Below are 17,855 nucleotides of genomic sequence, written 5' to 3' on the forward strand. Positions count from 1 at the left end.
CTCAATAGATGCAGAAAAGGCCTTTGATAAAATTCAACATTCCTTCATGTTAAAAACTCAGTAAACTAGTATTGATGGAACATATCTCAATAAGAGCTATTTATGACAAATCACAGCCAATATCATATTGAATGGGCAAAAGCTGGAAGCATTCCCTTTGAAAACTGGTACAAGACAAGGATGTCATCTCTCACCACTCCTATTCCACACTGTATTGCAAGTTCTGGCAAGGGCAATCAGGCAAGAGAAAGAAATAAAGGGTATTCAAATAGGAAGAGAGGAAGTCAAGTTGTTTTTGTTTACAGAAGAATTTATATTATATATATATAAAATCCAAAATGATTTTGTATTAAGAAAACCCAATCATCTTGGCCCAAAAACTTCTTGAACTGATAAGCAACTTCAGCAAAGTCAGAGGATACAAAATCAATGTGGAAAAATCACAAGCCTTCCTTTATACCAACAATAGGCAAGCAGAGAGCCAAATCATGAATGAACTCTGATTCACAATCGCTACAAAGAGAATAAAATACCTACGAATACAGCTAACAAGGGATGTGAAGGACTTCTTCAAGGAGAACTACAAACCACTGCTCAAGGAAATAAGAGAGAACACAAACAAATGGGAAAATATTCCATCCTCATGGACAGGAAGAATCAATATCGTGAAAATGGCCATACAGCCCAAAGTAATTTACAGATTCAGTGTTATTCCCAAACTACCACTGACATTCTTCACAGGATTAGAAAAAACTATTTTAAATTTCGTATCGACTCAAAGAAGACCCTGTATAGACAAGAAAATCCTAAGCAAAAAGAACAACGCTGGAGACATCATGCTGCCTGACTTCAAACTATACTACAAGGCTATGGCAACCAAAATGGCATGGTACTGGTACCAAAACAGACATATAGACCAATGGAGCAGAACAGAGACCTCAGAAATAATACCACACATCTACAACCATCTGCTCTTCAACAAACCTGACAAAAACAAGCAATGGGGAAAGGATGTCCTATTCAGTAAATGGTGCTGGGAAAACTGGCTAGCCATATGCAGAAAACTGAACCTGGACCCCTTCCTTACACCTTATTCAAAAATTAACTGGATGGATTTAGACTTAAATGTAAAACCCAAAACCATAAAAACCCTAGAAGCAAACCTAGGCAATGTCATTCAGGACATAGGCATGTCCAAAGACTTCATGACAAAAACACCAAAAGCAATGGCAACAAAAGCCAAATTTGAAAATGGGATTTAATTAAACTAAAGAGCTGCTGCACAGCAAAAGAAATTATCATCAGAGTGAACAGGCAACCTACAGAATGAGAGAAAATTTTGGCAGTCTACCGATCTGACAAAGTTCTAATAGCCAGAATTTACAAGGAGCTTAAACACATTAGCAAGAAAAAAACAACCCCATCAAAAAGTGAGCAAATGATATTAACAGACACTTCTCAAAAGAAGACATTTACATGGCCAACAAACATATGAAAAAAAGCTCAACTTCACTGATCATCAGAGAAATGCAAATCAAAACCACAATGACATACCATCTCACACCAGTCAGAATGGCAATTATTAAAAAGTCAAGAAACAATAGATGCTGCAAGGCTGTGGAGAAATTTGAATGCTTTTACACTGTTGGTGGGAATTTAAATTAGTTCAACCATTGTGGAAGACAGTATGGCAATTCCTCAAGGGTCTAGAACCAGAAATACCATTTGACCCAACAATCCCATTAATGGGTATATACCCAAAGGAATAAAAATCATTCTACTATAAAGTCACATGCACACGTATGTTTATTGCAGCACTATTTACAATAGCAAAGACATGGAACCAACCCAAATGCCCATCAATGATAGACTAAAGAAAATGTGGTACACATACACCATGGAATACTCTGCAGCCATAAAAAGCAATGAGATCATATCTTTTGCAGGGACATGGATGAAGCTGGAAGCCATCATCCTCAGCAAACTAATTCAGTAACAGAAAATGAAACAGCATATGTTCTCGCTCATAAGTGGGAGTTGAACATTGAGAACATACGGACACAGATAGGGGACACACGAGGGCCTGTTGGGGGGCAGGGGGCGAAGGGGGGAATTTAGAGGACGGGTCAACGGGTGCAGCAAACCATCATGGCACACATATACCTTTGTAACAAATCTGCACGTTCTGTACCTGTATCCCTTTTTTTCTTAGAAGTAATTTTTAAAAAAATGCTGGGGAGAAGGTGGAGCAAGATGGCTGGATAGAAAGCTGCCTGATTGCTCCCCCACCTTACCCACCACTACCAGCAAGGACACAAGGCTAACAACTATTTACACAGGAAAAAAAAAAAACAAAAAAAAAAACCACTTTCATAAGAATCGAAAATCAGGTGAGTACATATAGTACCTTGTTTTAACTTCATATCACTGAAAGAGGCACTGAAGAGATAGAAAAAGCAGTCCTGAATCGCCAACACTACCCCTCCCCTACCCCAGGAGTGACAGAGTGGTGCAGAGCTTCTCTGGGTGCTGGAAGAGAAACAACACAACAATTTTGAGGCATTGAATTCAGTGCTGTCCTGTTAGAGCAGAATGGAAAATTAGACCAAACAGAGCTGATGCTTCTCCACGGAGGGAGCATTTTAAACCAGTCCTAGCCAGAGGGGAATCACCCATCCCAGAAGTCTGAACTTGAGTACCTACAGACCTCACCACCAAGGGCTACACCACTCTGTGTCTCCAAGTAAACGTGAAGGGCACTCTAGGCCATAAGGAGTGAAACTCTTAGGGGAGAGGCCAGTCCTAGGGCTGAACTAGGGCCAAAAACAGTGGACTAGTAAGTAGGGGTGGGGGGACTCGACCTACTGAGACACAAGGAGTTAGGGCAGCCAAGGAGTGCTGACATCACCCCTCCCCTACCCCCAAGCTGCACAGTTCATGGCTACAAAACAGACTCCTTCCTTCATTTGAGAAGAGGAGAGGGAAGCGTGGGTAGGACTTTGTCTTACATCTGGGATACCAGCTCAGCCACAACAGTATAGGGCACCAGTCAGAGCTGTGAGGTCCCCATTCCAGACCCTAGCTCCTGGAGAACATTTATAGACACACCCCGGGCCAGTAAAGAACCCATTGCCTTGAAGAAAAGGACCCAGTCCTGGCAGCATTCATCACCTACTAACTGAAGAGACCTTGGGCCATGAATAACCAGTAGTGATACCCAGGTACCACATCAAAGGCCTTGTGTGAGCCTCTGATATTTGCTGGCTCCAGGTACCAGCACAGCCACAGTGGGGTAGAGCACCAAGTTGGCTCTTGATGTCCCTGATTCCAGGACTTGATGCTTAAATGACATTTCTGGACCTGCCCTGAGCCAGAATGTAGCTCACTTCCCTGAAGGGTGAGTTCCAGGCCAGGCAGCATTCACAACATGCTGACTTACAAGACCTCGGGCCTTAGGGGGACATCAGTGGTAGTCTGGCAGTACTCCTCATGGCCAGGGGTGGTAGTGGCTACATGGTAAGGCTCCTCTGAGGGAAGAAAGGGAAGAATTGTGTCTTGTGGTTGAAGTGCCAGCTCAACTGCAATATAATAGAATACCAGGTAGATGTCTAAGGTTTTTGACTCTAGTCTCTGACTCCCTGACATCACTTATGGACCCTCCCAAAGCCTGGGGGACTTTGATGTCCTGAAGGGAAGGACACACCACATGCCTGGCTGGCTTTGCTACCTGCTGATTGTAGAGCCCCAGGGCCTTGAATAAACAGCGGCAGTAGTCAGGGAGTGGATATAGCAGGCCTTGAAGACCCAGAACTTTGCTGGCTTCAAGTCTCACCCAGTACAGACCTAGTGGTACTAGTGGCCACAGGGTGCCTGGGTCACTCCACCCCCAGCTTTCGGTGGCACAGAACAGACAGAGACTGTATGTTTGGGAGAAATTAACAGAAGAGAATAGGAGTCTCTGCCTGGTAATCCAGAGAATTCGCTTGGATCTGTGCAAAACCATCAAAGTGATACTTCTATGAGTCTGCAAGAACCACAGTGTTATTGGGCTTGGCATGCCCCCTAAAGCAGATACAGCTTAGATCACAATCCCAAGTTCTTTCAAATATCTAGAAAGCCTTCCCAAGAAGGATGGCTACAAATAAGCCCGGACAGTGAAGATTATGATAAATACCTACTCTACAATGCCCAGACACTGAAGAATCTTTACTAGCATCAACACCATCCAGGAAAACATGATCTCACCAAATGAACTAAATAAGGCACCAGGGACCAGTCCTAGAGAAAAAGAGATACCTGACCTTTCAGGAAGATAATTCAAAATGACTGTTTGGAGGAAACTTCAAGAAATTCAGATAACGCAAAGAATTAATTCAGAATTCTATCTGATACATTTGACAAAGACATTGAAATAATTAAAAAGAAGCAGAAATTCTGGAGCTGAAAAAATGCCATTGTCATACTGAAAAATGCATTAGAATCCTTTAATAGGATGGATCAAGCAGAAGAAAGAATTAGTGAGCTTGAAGATAGGCTATTTGAAAATACATAGAGGAGACAAAAGAAAAAAGAATAAAAAACAATGAAGCATGCCTACAAAATCTAGAAAATAGCATCAAAAGGGAAAATCTAAGAGATATTGCCCCTACAGAAGAGGTAGAGAAAGAAATAAGGGTAGAAAGTTTATTCAAAGAGATAAAACTTCCCAAACCCAGGGAAACATATCAATATCCAAGTACAAGAAGGTTATAGAACACCAAGCAGATGTAACCCAAAGAAGACTACCTTAAGGCATTTAACAATCAAAATCCCAAAGGTCAAGGAAAAAAGAAAGAATCGTAAAAGAAGCAACAGAAAGGAAACAAGTAACATACAATAGAGCTCCAATACATCTGGCAGCAGACTTTTCAGTGAAAACCTTATAGGCCAGGAGAGAGTGACATGCCATATTTAAAGTGCCGAAGAAAAAAATCTTTTACCCTAGAATAGTATATCTGACAAAAATATCTTTGAAACATGAAGGAGAAATAACGAATTTCCTGGACAAACAAAAGCTGAGGGATTTCATGAACACCAGACATGTCCTATAAGAAATGCTAAAGCAAGGACTTGAAAGAATATTAATAAGAATATTAATAAGAAAAGAATATTAATAAGCAATAATCACCTGAAGCTACAAAACTCATTGGTAACAGTAAGTACAGAGAAAAACACAGAATATTATAACATTGTAACTATGGTGTGTAAACTACTCATCCTAAGTAGAAAGACTAAACAATAAACCATAAATAACTACAACAAAGTTTTTCAAGACAGGAAGTACAATAAGATATAAATAGAAACAGCAAGAAGTTAAACAGCAGAGGAACAAAGTTAAGGTGTAAAGTTTTATTAGTTTTTGTTTGATTGTTTACGCAAATAGTGTTAAGTTTTTGTCAGTTTAAAATAATGGGTTATAAGATAGTATTTGCAAGCCTCATGATAATCTCAAACCAAAAAGCATACAATGGATACACCAAAAATAAAAAGCAAGAAACTAAATCATATCACCAGAGAAAATCACCTTCACTAGAGGAAGACAGGAAGGAAAGAAGGAAGAAAAGGCCAGAAAACAAATACCAAAGTGGCAGAAGTCTTTACTTATCAATAATAACATTGAATATAAATGGACTAAACTCTCACATCAAAAGACATAGACTGGTTGAATGGATGAAAAACAAGACCCATTGATCTGTTATCCTCAAAAAACATACTTCACCTATAAAAACACATATAGACTGCAAATAAAGGGAGAGAAAAAGATATGCCATGCCAATGGAAAACAAGAGCAGGAATAGCTATATTTATATCAGGCAAAATAGATTGCAAGACAAAAACTATTAGAAAAGACAAAGAAGGTCAGCGTGTAATGATAAAGGGGTCAATTCAGCTACAGAATATGACAGTCTTAAATATATATGCCCCCAACACTGGAGCATCCAGATATATAAAGGAAAATCTATTAGAGCTAAAGAAAGAGTTCCGCCCCAATGTAATCATACCTGGAGACTTCAGCACCGCACTTTCAGCATTAAACAGATCTTCCAGACAGAAAATCAACAAAGAAACATCAAACTTAATCTGCACTATAGACTAAATGTATACAGTATATATTTACAGGACATTTTATCCAAGAGTTGCAGATCTAATATATATTTATAGAACATTTCATCCAAGAGCTGGAGAATACACCTTCTTTTCCTCAGAACATGGAATATTCTCAAGAATAAACCATATGATAGGTCACAAAACAAGTCTTAAAACATTCAAAAAATTGAAAATATCAAGCATCTTACCAAAATTGAATAAAACTAGAAATTAATAATAGAGAAATTTTAGAAACTATACAAATACATGGAAATTAAACAATATGCTCCTCAATGACTAATGGGTCAATAAAGAAATTAAGAAGGAAATTGAAAAATATCTTGAAACAAATGTTAATGGAAATACAACATACCAAATCTTATGGGATACAGCAAAAGCCATAGAAAAGGGAAGTTCATAGCTATAAGGGCTACGTCAAAAAAGAAGAAAATCTTCAAATGAAGAAAACGATGCATCTTAGAAAATCTAGAAAAGCAAGAGCAAACCAAACCCAAAACTAATACAAAATAAATCAAAAGATCTGAGCAGCAATAAATGAAATTGAAATGAAGAAAACAAGACAAAAGATCAATGAAACAAAAGTTGGTTTTTTGGAAAGTTAAACAAAATTGGCAAACCTTTAGCCAGACAAAGAAAGAAAGAATATACTAATAAATAAAATGAAAAATGAAAAAGAAGACATTATAACTGATACTACAGAAATTAAAGGATCATTAGTGGCTACTATGAACGACTATATACCAATAAATTGGAAAATCTAGAAGAAATGGACAAATTCCTAGATACATACAACCTACCAAGATTAAACCAGGAAAAAATCCAAAACTTGAACAGACCAATAACAAGTAATGAGATCAAAGCTGTAATAAAAAGTCTCCCAGAAAAGAAAAACCCAGGAGCTGCCAGCTTGACTGCTGAATCCAACATTAATACAAATCCTACTTAAACTTTTCTGGAAAATAGAAGATGAAGGAACCCTTCCAAACTCATTCCACAAAGCCAGTATTACCCTGATACCAAAACCAGACAAAGACACATCGAAAAAAGAAAACTACAGGACATCATCTCTGAGGAATATTGATGCAAAAATCTCAACAAAATACTGGCAAACTGAATTCAACAAACATTAGAAAGATCATTCATCATGATCAAGTGGTATTTATCCCTGGGATGCAAGGATGGTTCAACGTATGCAAATCAATCAATGTGATACATCATATCAACAGAATGAAGGACAAAAACCATATGATCATTTCAATTGATGCTGAAAAAGCATTTGATAAAATCCAGCATCGCTTCATCATAAAAACCCTCAAAAAACTGGTTATAGAGGGAACATATATCAACATAGTAAAAGCCATATATGAAAGACCCACAGCTAGTATCATACTGAATGAGGAAAAACTGAAAGCCTTTCCTCTAAGATCTGGAACACAACAAGGATGCTCAGTGTCACTGCTGTTATTCAACATAGTACTGGAAGTCCTACCTAGAGCAATCAGACAAGAGAAATAAAGGGCACACAGTTGAAAAGAAAAAAAATCAAATTATCTTTGTTTACAGATTATATGAGCTTATATTTGGAAATACCTAAATACTCCACAAGAAAACTATTAGAACTGATAAACAAATTCAGTGAAGTTGTAGGATACAATATCAACATGCAAAATCAGTATCATTTCCATATGCCCATAGCCACAATAGCCACACATAAAATTAAAAAGCTAGGAATTAAACAGAGAGGAGAAAGATCTCTTTAAAGAAAAGTATAAAACACTGATGAAAGAAATTGAAGAAGTCACCAGAAAATGGAAAAATATTTCATGTTCATAGATTGGAAAAATCAATATTGTTATTGGAAGAATTAATATTGTCCATGCCACTAAAGCAATCTACAGACTCAATGCAATCCCTACCAAACTACCCATGACATTCTTCACAGGAATAGAAAAAGCATTCCTAAAATTTATATGGAACCATAAAAGACCCAGAATAGCCAAAGCTATCCTAAGCAAAAAGAACAAAACTGGAGGAAGCACATTACCTTACTTCAAATTATACTACAGAGATACAGTAACCAAAAAAGTGTGGTACTAGCATAAAGACAGACACATAGACCAATGGAACAGAATAGAGAACCCACAAACAAGTCCACACATCTACAATGAACTCAGTTTTGATACAGGTGTCAAGAACACACACTGGGGAAAACACAGTCTCTTCAATAAATGGTTCTGGGAAAACTGGATATCCATATGCACAAGAATGAAACTAGACCCTATCTCTCTCTCTCTCCATATACAAAAATCAAGTTAAGATGGATTGAAGACTTAAATCTAAGACCTGGAACTGAAACTACAAGAAAACATTGGGAAAAATCTCCAAGATATTGGTCTGGGCAAAAATTTCTTGAACAATACCCCACAAGCACAGGCAACTAAAGCAAAAATGGACAAATAGGATCACATCAAGTTAAAAAGCTTCTGCACAGCAAATGATACAATCAACAATGTTAAAAGACAACCTGCCGAGTGGGAGAAAATATTTGCAAACTACCCATCTAACAAGGGATTACTAACCAGAACATATAATGAGCTCAAACAACTCTATTGGAAAAAGAAAACTAATAATCCTATCATAAAATGGGGAAAAGATTTGAATAGACACTTCTCAAATGACATACAAATGGCAAACAGGCATATGAAAAGGTGCCCAACATCACTGATCATCAGAGAACTGCGAATCAAAACGACAATCAGATATCATCTCACCACAGTTACACTGACTTACATACAAAAGACAGGCAATAACAAATGCTGGCAAGGATGTGGAGAAAAGGGAACCTTTGTACACTGTCGGTGGGAATGTAAATTAGTACAACCAATATGGACAATGGTTTGGAGGTACATTAAAAACAAAAATTGAGGTACCATATGATCCAGCAATCCCACTGCTGGTATATACCCAAAAGAAAGGAAATCAGTATATGGAAGAGATACCTGTACTCCTATATTTGTTGCAGCACTTTACAATCGCTAAGATTTGGAAGCAACCCAAGTGTTCATCAACAGATGAATGGAAAAAGAAGCTGTGGTACATATACTCAATGGAGTAATATTCAACCATAAAAAAGAATGAGATCCAATGATTTGCAATAACCTGGATGAAAACTGGAGATCATTGTGATAAATTAAATAAGCCAGACACAGAAAGACCAACATCACATGTTCTCACTTATTTGTGGGATCTAAAAATCAAAACAATTGAACTCATGGAGATAGAGAGTAGAAGGATGGTTACCAGAGGCTGGGAAGGGTAGTGAGGGTCTGGGGGTGGGGATGGTTTATGGGTACAAAAAATAGAAAGAAAGTAGAAGACCTATTTGATAGCACAATAGGGTGACTATAGTCAATATTAATTGTACATTTTAAAATCTTAAAGAGTATACTTGGATAGTTTGTTACTCAAAGGATAAATGCTTGAGGGGATGGATACCCCATTCTCCATGATGTGCTTATTGTATATTGCATGTCTGGATCAAAACATCTCATGTACCCCATAAGTATGTATATCTACTACATACCCACAAAATTTTTTTAAAAAGATGCCATTTCCAGTAGACAAAATCTCCTGGTTAAAAATTGTGGGTCTTGAATTCTTTATTTCCTGGGAGCCCACTATAAAAATAATCTTTCACTGTTATAATTTTTTAGTTAATTAATAAGGTTAGAATAATAAATATGTCTCCCCTTGCAATTATGGAGTTACAATGTCCTGGGGTAGACACATAGGTCTTCCAGTTGTTATTTCAAATAGGGATAACTGTTGTTTTCCAAAAGGGGCTGATCTTAGGTTAAGCAAAACCAAGGAAAGTGCATTCAGCCATGGAATCTTAAGAACTTCTGTTATTTTTGCCAATTGAGTCTTAATTATTCCATTTGTACATTCCACCAGTCCAGATGATTGGAAATGATATGCACAATAAAAGTGCTTGAGGATGGGTCAAATTTTACATATTGATTGAATTATCTGTCCAGTGAAGTGAGTGCCTCTGTTGCTCTGAAATTCCATTGGAACTCCCCACGTTGGAATAATTTTTTCTAAGAGAATTTTACTTGCCACTAAGTCCATTTCTTTTCCGAACGGAAATGCTTCTATTCAACAAGAAAACATGCAAATCATCAGTAGAACAGAATTGTATCCTTGTCCACGCCTATGTCCTGAATGGTATTGCCTAGGTTTTCTTGTAGGATTTTAATGGTTTTAGGTCTAACATATAAGGACTTCATGTCTAAAACACCAAAAGCAATGGCAACAAAAGCCAAAATCGACAAATGGGATCTCATTAAACTAAAGAGCTTCTGCACAGCAAAAGAAACTATCATCAGAGTGAACAGGCAACCTACACAATGGGAGAAAATTTTTGCAACCTACTCATCTGACAAAGGGCTAATATCCAGAATCTACAATGAACTCAAACAAATTTACAAGAAAAAAACAAACAACCCCATCAAAAAGTGGGCAGAGGACATGAACAGACACTTCTCAAAAGAAGACATTTATGCAGCCAAAAAACACATGAAGAAATGCTCCTCATCACTGGCCATCAGAGAAATGCAAATCAAAACCACAGTGAGATACCATCTCACACCAGTTAGAATGGCCATCATTAAAAAATCAGGAAACAACAGGTGCTGGAGAGGATGTGGAGAAATAGGAACACTTTTACACTGTTGGTGGGACTGTAAACTAGTTCAACCATTGTGGAAGTCAGTGTGGCGATTCCTCAGGGATCTCGAACTAGAAATACCATTTGACCCAGCCATCCCATTACTGGGTATATACCCAAAGGACTATAAATCATGCTGCTATAAAGACACATGCACACGTATGTTTATTGCGGCACTATTCACAATAGCAAAGAGTTGGAACCAACCCAAATGTCCAACAACGATAGACTGGATTAAGAAAATGTGGCACATATACACCATGGAATACTATGCAGCCATAAAAAATGATGAGTTCGTGTCCTTTGTAGGGACATGGATGAAACTGGAAAACATCATTCTCAGTAAACTATCGCAAGGACAAAAAACCAAACACTGCATGTTCTCACTCATAGGTGGGAATTGAACAATGAGAACTCATGGACACAGGAAGGGGAACATCACGCTCTGGGGACTGTTGTGGGGTGGGGGGAGGGGGGAGGGACAGCATTAGGAGATACACCTAATGCTAAATGACGAGTTAATGGGTGCAGGAAATCAACATGGCACATGGATACATATGTAACAAACCTGCACATTGTGCACATGTACCCTAAAACCCTAAAGTATAATTAAAAAAAAAAAAAAAAAAAAAAAAAAAAGAATTGTATCCTTGTGATAATGGCAGCTAAATAAAATTTCATTGCCATACTTCAAAGGGGCCTACAAATAAAGGAAAATGTCCTTGGGAATTGTGTAAAAGTTTTCCTGGATTCTATTTTGGGCAGATATGGCAGTGATTGTATGCCTCATGACCTATAGTCAGAGAAAGTTTCCAAAAATATTATTTTCCACAAGCAACCATTTTATCAGGGCTCCAATGAGTGAAATCACGTACATAGGTAAAAATGATGACTACAATTCAGCAGGAAGTATAGGCAAGTTTTTTGACCCCTACTATATCTAATCTTTGGGAGAGTATGTTCCTCCTTTTGTTTTCCAACTTTCCTGTTTGGATTTTGGAGCTCTAGATTTAGTTCATTTTATGTCAAATTCAGGTGCTTTTAAAAAAAGTTATTCTCTTTTTTGGGGTGCTTATTTTAAAGTTAATATAAATTGCTTTTCTTGTTTAGATGCATTTAGAGCATCTCTTAGTGTTACCTTATCAGCTAGCTGATTTCCTTTGCTTTCTGGAGTATCTGATTTGGAATGACCTAGAATTTTAATAATGGCCAGTGATTTGGGTAATAATACGGCTTCTAATCATTGTGAAATAAGATATCAATTTTTTAATGGGCTGACCAGAAGTTAAAAATCCTCTTTGCTTCCATAGCATTCCAAAATTATTAGCTACTCTAAAAGAATATCTGCTGTCTGTATGAATATTAGCATTTTTTTTCGCCAATTGACAGGTCCTGATTAATGCTATCAATTCTACTTGTTGAGCTGAGGTGGCTTCTGGAAGGGAAGCACTTTCCATTTCTTCAGTTAAATATACTCCTGTATAGCCTGCACAGTAAGTCCCAGATTCATCTTTTAACTAAGGTCCATCTATAAACCAAACAACATCAGTGTTAGTAAGGGTAGTCTCCTGCAGGAGTGTTCTAGAAGAGACAAGCTTGTCAGTTAAGATTACGCAATCATGCAGCATCTCATCTGAAGGTAGAGGCAGAAGGGTGGCAGGGTTTATATTATTGCACCTAGAGCTTGTAAGGTGAGGTACAGAAAGAAGAACTACATAAAAAGCTAGTCTGCTGACAGAATAATGTTGAGTGTGGTTTGAATTTAGAAGTGCTTCCACAGAATGTGGAATGAAGACAGTGAGGGGAATCCCATCGCTATTTTTTCAGGTTTTTTTTTTTTTTTTTTTTTTTTTTTTAACTAAAAAAGCAGTGGCAGTTACTCTCTTCAGGCAGTGTGGCAATCTTTTAGCCATGGCATCCACTTGCTGACTACAGTATCCTATAAGTCTATTTTGGTCTCATTTTGTGACGTAATACCTAAAGCATTTCCCTGATTTTTATGGACAAACAATGAAATGGAATATAGATGCTGGGGTATTTATAAGGCTCTTTGTAATCTCTTCCAAAGTTAATGAATTTTCCTCAGTCCATTCCAGGGGATCTGGCTTGTGTTTCTTTAAAAGAGTATATAGATGTTGAGTTTTTTTTTTAAGCTTGGAATCCAATTTTTACAGTATACTGCCAGTCCCCCAAATCCTCTTGGTTGTTTCTTAGTTTGGGGGATAGGAAGACCAATATTTATTTTATTCTATCCTGGTAGATAAAAAGACCTTCCCTTGATATTAGATGACCCAAATATCTTATCTGTTTTTGACAAAACTGAAGTTTTTCCTTTGACACCTTGCATTCCTTTAAGGCTAATTGTTGTAATAAGTGAATCCCATCTTCTACAGAGGCTTCTTTATCCTCTGAACTGAGAAGCAAATCATCTATGTATTGTATTAAAATGGATTTCTTAAGGAAGTCAATATCTGAGAGATCTGCTTCCAATATTTTTTAAAAGTAAGTTGGGCATTCAGTGTATCCCTAAGGCATGAGTTTCCAAATGTGTTGTTTGTCTTCCCAAGTGAAGGCAAAGAGAAATTGAATGTCCTTATCCACAGGAATACTAAATAATGCACTATATAACTTAATCACAGTAATGATTCACATTAGGTAAGGATAGCAGCCAAAAACGTATGGGGCTTTAGAACTACCAGATGGTGAGGAATGATTATATTGTTAATTGCTCTCAGACCCTGTACAAACCTCCATGCTCTAGCATTTGCATTTCTTACAGGAAGAATTGGAGTATTACATGGGTATGTACAGAGAATAATCAGACCCCTTTTTATATAGTCTAGAACTATGAGTCTTATTCCTTCCAAAGCTTCTGGTTTTAAAGGGTATTGTTTAAAGTTTGGATGAGGTTTTTGTGGGTCTATTTGAATTTTTATTGGAGAAGCTAAATCCCTCCATCTTCTAACCCCTATGACTACCAAAAACCTAGAATCTGCATTTTCAAATTATAGACACTGATTCCCATACCCGTGGAGGGGGGAAAGCTGCTCTCTCAACCAAATCTCCAAATAGCACTTGTGGTCTCTCAAATTTATATTCCCAGAATTAAGGATACAAACTTGAAATCAACTAAAATAATCAAAGAGCTAGAATGGGGTGGGTTGGGTATGGAAATTCAGTTTTATCTTAGTAGTGCTAAGAGGGAAAATATAGCTATAAATGCTTATATTAAAAAAGAAAAAAGATCTCTCATCTATAACCTAACCTTACACCTTAAAGAACTAGAAAAAGAACAAGCTTAACCAAAGCTAGCAGAAATAAATAAATAATATTAGAGCAGAAATCATTAACAGAGAATATAAAAAGTAGGGAAAAACAATGAAGCCAATAGTTGGTTCTTTGAAAAGATCAATGTGACTGATGTATATTTAGCTAGATTAAGAAGAAAAGAGACAAGACTCAAATAACTAAAAGCAGAAATGAAAGGACATTACAAATGATTTTGCAGAATTAAAAAGCATTATTAAGACATAGTATGAATAATTGTACACCAATATGATGACCTAAATGAAATGGATAAATTCCTAGAAACAGACAAATTGCCATAACTGAATCCAGAAGAAGTAGAAAATTTGAACAGACTTATAACTACTAAGGGGATTACATCAGTAATAAATAACCAAAACTCCTGGACCAGAATGCTTCACTGCTGAATTCTACCAAACAGTTAAAAGAAGAATTAGTACCATTCCTTCTGAAACTCTTGCATAAAAATTAAAAGAGGGAACACTTCTACAGTCATTCTATGAGACCAGCATTATCCTGATACCAAAGCCAGACAAAGGCACTACCATCAGAAAGAACTACTGCACAATATCTCGGATGAACATTAATGCAAAAATTCTCAACAAAATACTAGCAAAGAGATTTCATCAGTACATTAAAAAGATTATACACCATGACCCAGAGGGATATTTTTCTTGGAATGCAAAAATAGTTCAACATGCAAAAATCAAAGTAATATATCACATTAACAGACTGAAGGAAAAAACCCCACATGATCATCTCAGTTGATGCAGAAAAAGCATTTGACAAAATTCAATAACTTTTCATGGAAAAAACTCTCAACAAACTAGAAATAGAAGGAAATTTCCTAACATAATAAAAACCATATATACAAAGCCCACAGCTAACATCGTATTAAATGGTGGAAGATTGAAATCTTTTCTTCTAATATCAGAAACAAAACAAGGTTTCTTAGTTTCACCACTTCTATTCAGTATAATTCTTGAAGTCCTGGCCATAGCAATTAAGCAAAAAAGAAATAAAAGGCATACAAATTGGAAAAAGAGAAGTAAAATTACTTCTATTCACAGATAGCATGATTTCATATGTAGAAAACCCTATAGAGTCCACACCAAAAAAAAAGCTGTTATAATAAACGAATTCAGCAAAGTTGCAGGATACAAAATCCACACACAATCAACACACAAAATCCAGTTGCATTTCTACATACTAACAATGAATAATCTGAAAAGGAAATTGAGAAAACAATTTTATTTGTAAAAGAACCAAAAATAATGAAATACTTAATAACTTTCTCTCTTCAACAAATAGTGTCTGGACAACTTCATATCCACATGCAAAAGAATGAAGTTGAACCCTTGCCTTAACTCACATACAAAAATTAGTTGAAAATATATCAAAAAACTAAACAAGAAAAACAACTAAAACTCACAGAAGAAGACACAGGGGAAAATTTTATGACATTGAATTTGTCAATGACTTCTTATATATGACATCAAAAGCACAGGCAACAAAAGTAAAAAACAGATAAACCGGCCAGGGCGGTGGCTCACGCCTGTAATCCCAGCACTTTGGGAAGCCGAGGCGGGTGGATCACGAGGTCAGGAGATCGAGACCATCCTGGCTAACACAGTGAAACGCCGTCTCTACTAAAAATACAAAAAATTAGCCGGGCGTGGTGGCTGGCGCCTGTAGTCCCAGCTACTCCAGAGGCTGAGGCAGGAGAATGGTGTGAACCTGGGAGACTCCGTCTCAAAAAAAAAAATTTAAAAATAAGAAAAAAACAGAGAAATCAGACTACATTAAAATTTAAAACTTCTGTGCATGAAAAAATATAATAAATTAAAAGGCAATCCATAGAATGGGAAATATATTTGCAAATCATGTATCTGATAAGGGGTTAAAAAAGAACTTCTACAACTCAACAACAAAAAGCAATCCAAGTTAAAAATAGGCAAAGGACTTCGATAGACATTTCCCTAAAGATGATATACAAATGGGCAATAAACACATGAAATATGCTCAACATCTTTTTGTATCAGAAAAATGTAAATCAAAACCATGATAATGAGACAGCACCTTACATACATTAGAATGGCTAATACAAAACAAAAAACAAACAGAAAACAATATGTGTTGACAAGATTATTTTTAAAAATCTGAAATCTTGTACACTTTGGGTGGGAATGTAAAATGGTGAAGCTGCTGTGGAAAACAATATGGCAGTTCATTTTAAGAATGGAATTACCATATGATCCTGCAATTCTACTTCTGGGTATGTATCCCAAAGGATGTAAGGCAGGATAATCTCTCTTGTATCTAAAAAAAAAAACTTGTTTAAAGATTGAATACATAGAAACAGAGTAGAAAAGTGGTTACCAGAGGCAGAGGTAGGGGTGGAGGGAGGAACTGGGAGATGTAGTTCAAAGGGAACAAAGTTGCAGTTACTTAGGATGAATAAGTCTAGAGATCTAACATACAGCATAATGATTATAGTTAATAATATTGCAGTGTATACTGGCAATTTGCTAAGAGAGTAGATTTTAGGTGTTCTTACCCCAATACACAAAAGGTAACTTTGAGAGACTAGGATAGATATGTTAAACGACTTGAACACAGTAATAACTTAACAATATATTTATATCAAAACATGTTGTATGTCTTAAATATATATAATTTTTGAAAAAAAGAATTTCAAGCATGGTCTTAGAGATTTGCACACCCATGTTTATAGCAGTATTATTCACAAAAGCCAGGAGGTGGAAGCAACCCAAGTTTCTTTCAGTGAATTAGTGGATAAACAAAATGTGGTATATACATTCAAGGAAATATTATCAGCCATTAAAAGGACAGAAATTCTGACATAACATGGATGAAATTTGAAGATATTATGCTAAGTGAAACAAGCCAATCACAAAATGTGAAATACTATATGATTCCACTTATATGAGGCAACCAGAATAGTCAAACTCATAGAAACAAAAAGTAGAAAGGTGTTTGTTGGGGCTGAGGGAGAAATGAGGTGTTAATGGGTATAGAGTTTACGTTTTGCAAGATGAAAAATTCCTGGAAACTGATTGCATAACAATGGAAATATACGTAAAACTATTGAACTGTACACTTTAAAATGTTTAAGATGGTAGATGTCATGTGTTTAAAAATTTTTAAACAGCGGTTTCTTATTGCATGTCTGCCATGTGTCAGCCACTATACTCTGTTCTTTTTCATGATTTTTAAAAAGATATCTCTCTCAAGCTCCTCACCTCCTCTTTAACTCATTCTACAAAGCCAGCATACCATGATACCAAAACCTGGCAAAAAAAAAAAATGAAAAAAGAAAACTGCAAACCAAAATATCCCTGATAAACACAAATGCAAAAATCCTTAACAAAATACTAGCAAACCAAATTCAGCAGCATATCAAAAATCTAATTCACCATGATCAACTAGGCTTCATTCCTGGGATGCAAGTTTGGATCAACATATGCAAATCAATAAATGTGATTCACCACATAAACAGAATTAAAAACAAAAATCATATGATCATCTCAATAGATGGAGAAAAAGCTTTCGATAAAATCCAACATCCCTTCATGATAAAAACCCACAACAACATATTAGACATCAAAGGAACATACCTCAAAATAGTAAGAACCATCTATGCCATACCCAC

The sequence above is a fragment of the Symphalangus syndactylus genome, chromosome X (assembly GCF_028878055.3).
Source record: "Symphalangus syndactylus isolate Jambi chromosome X, NHGRI_mSymSyn1-v2.1_pri, whole genome shotgun sequence".
In the NCBI taxonomy this organism is placed as follows: Eukaryota; Metazoa; Chordata; class Mammalia; order Primates; family Hylobatidae; genus Symphalangus; species Symphalangus syndactylus.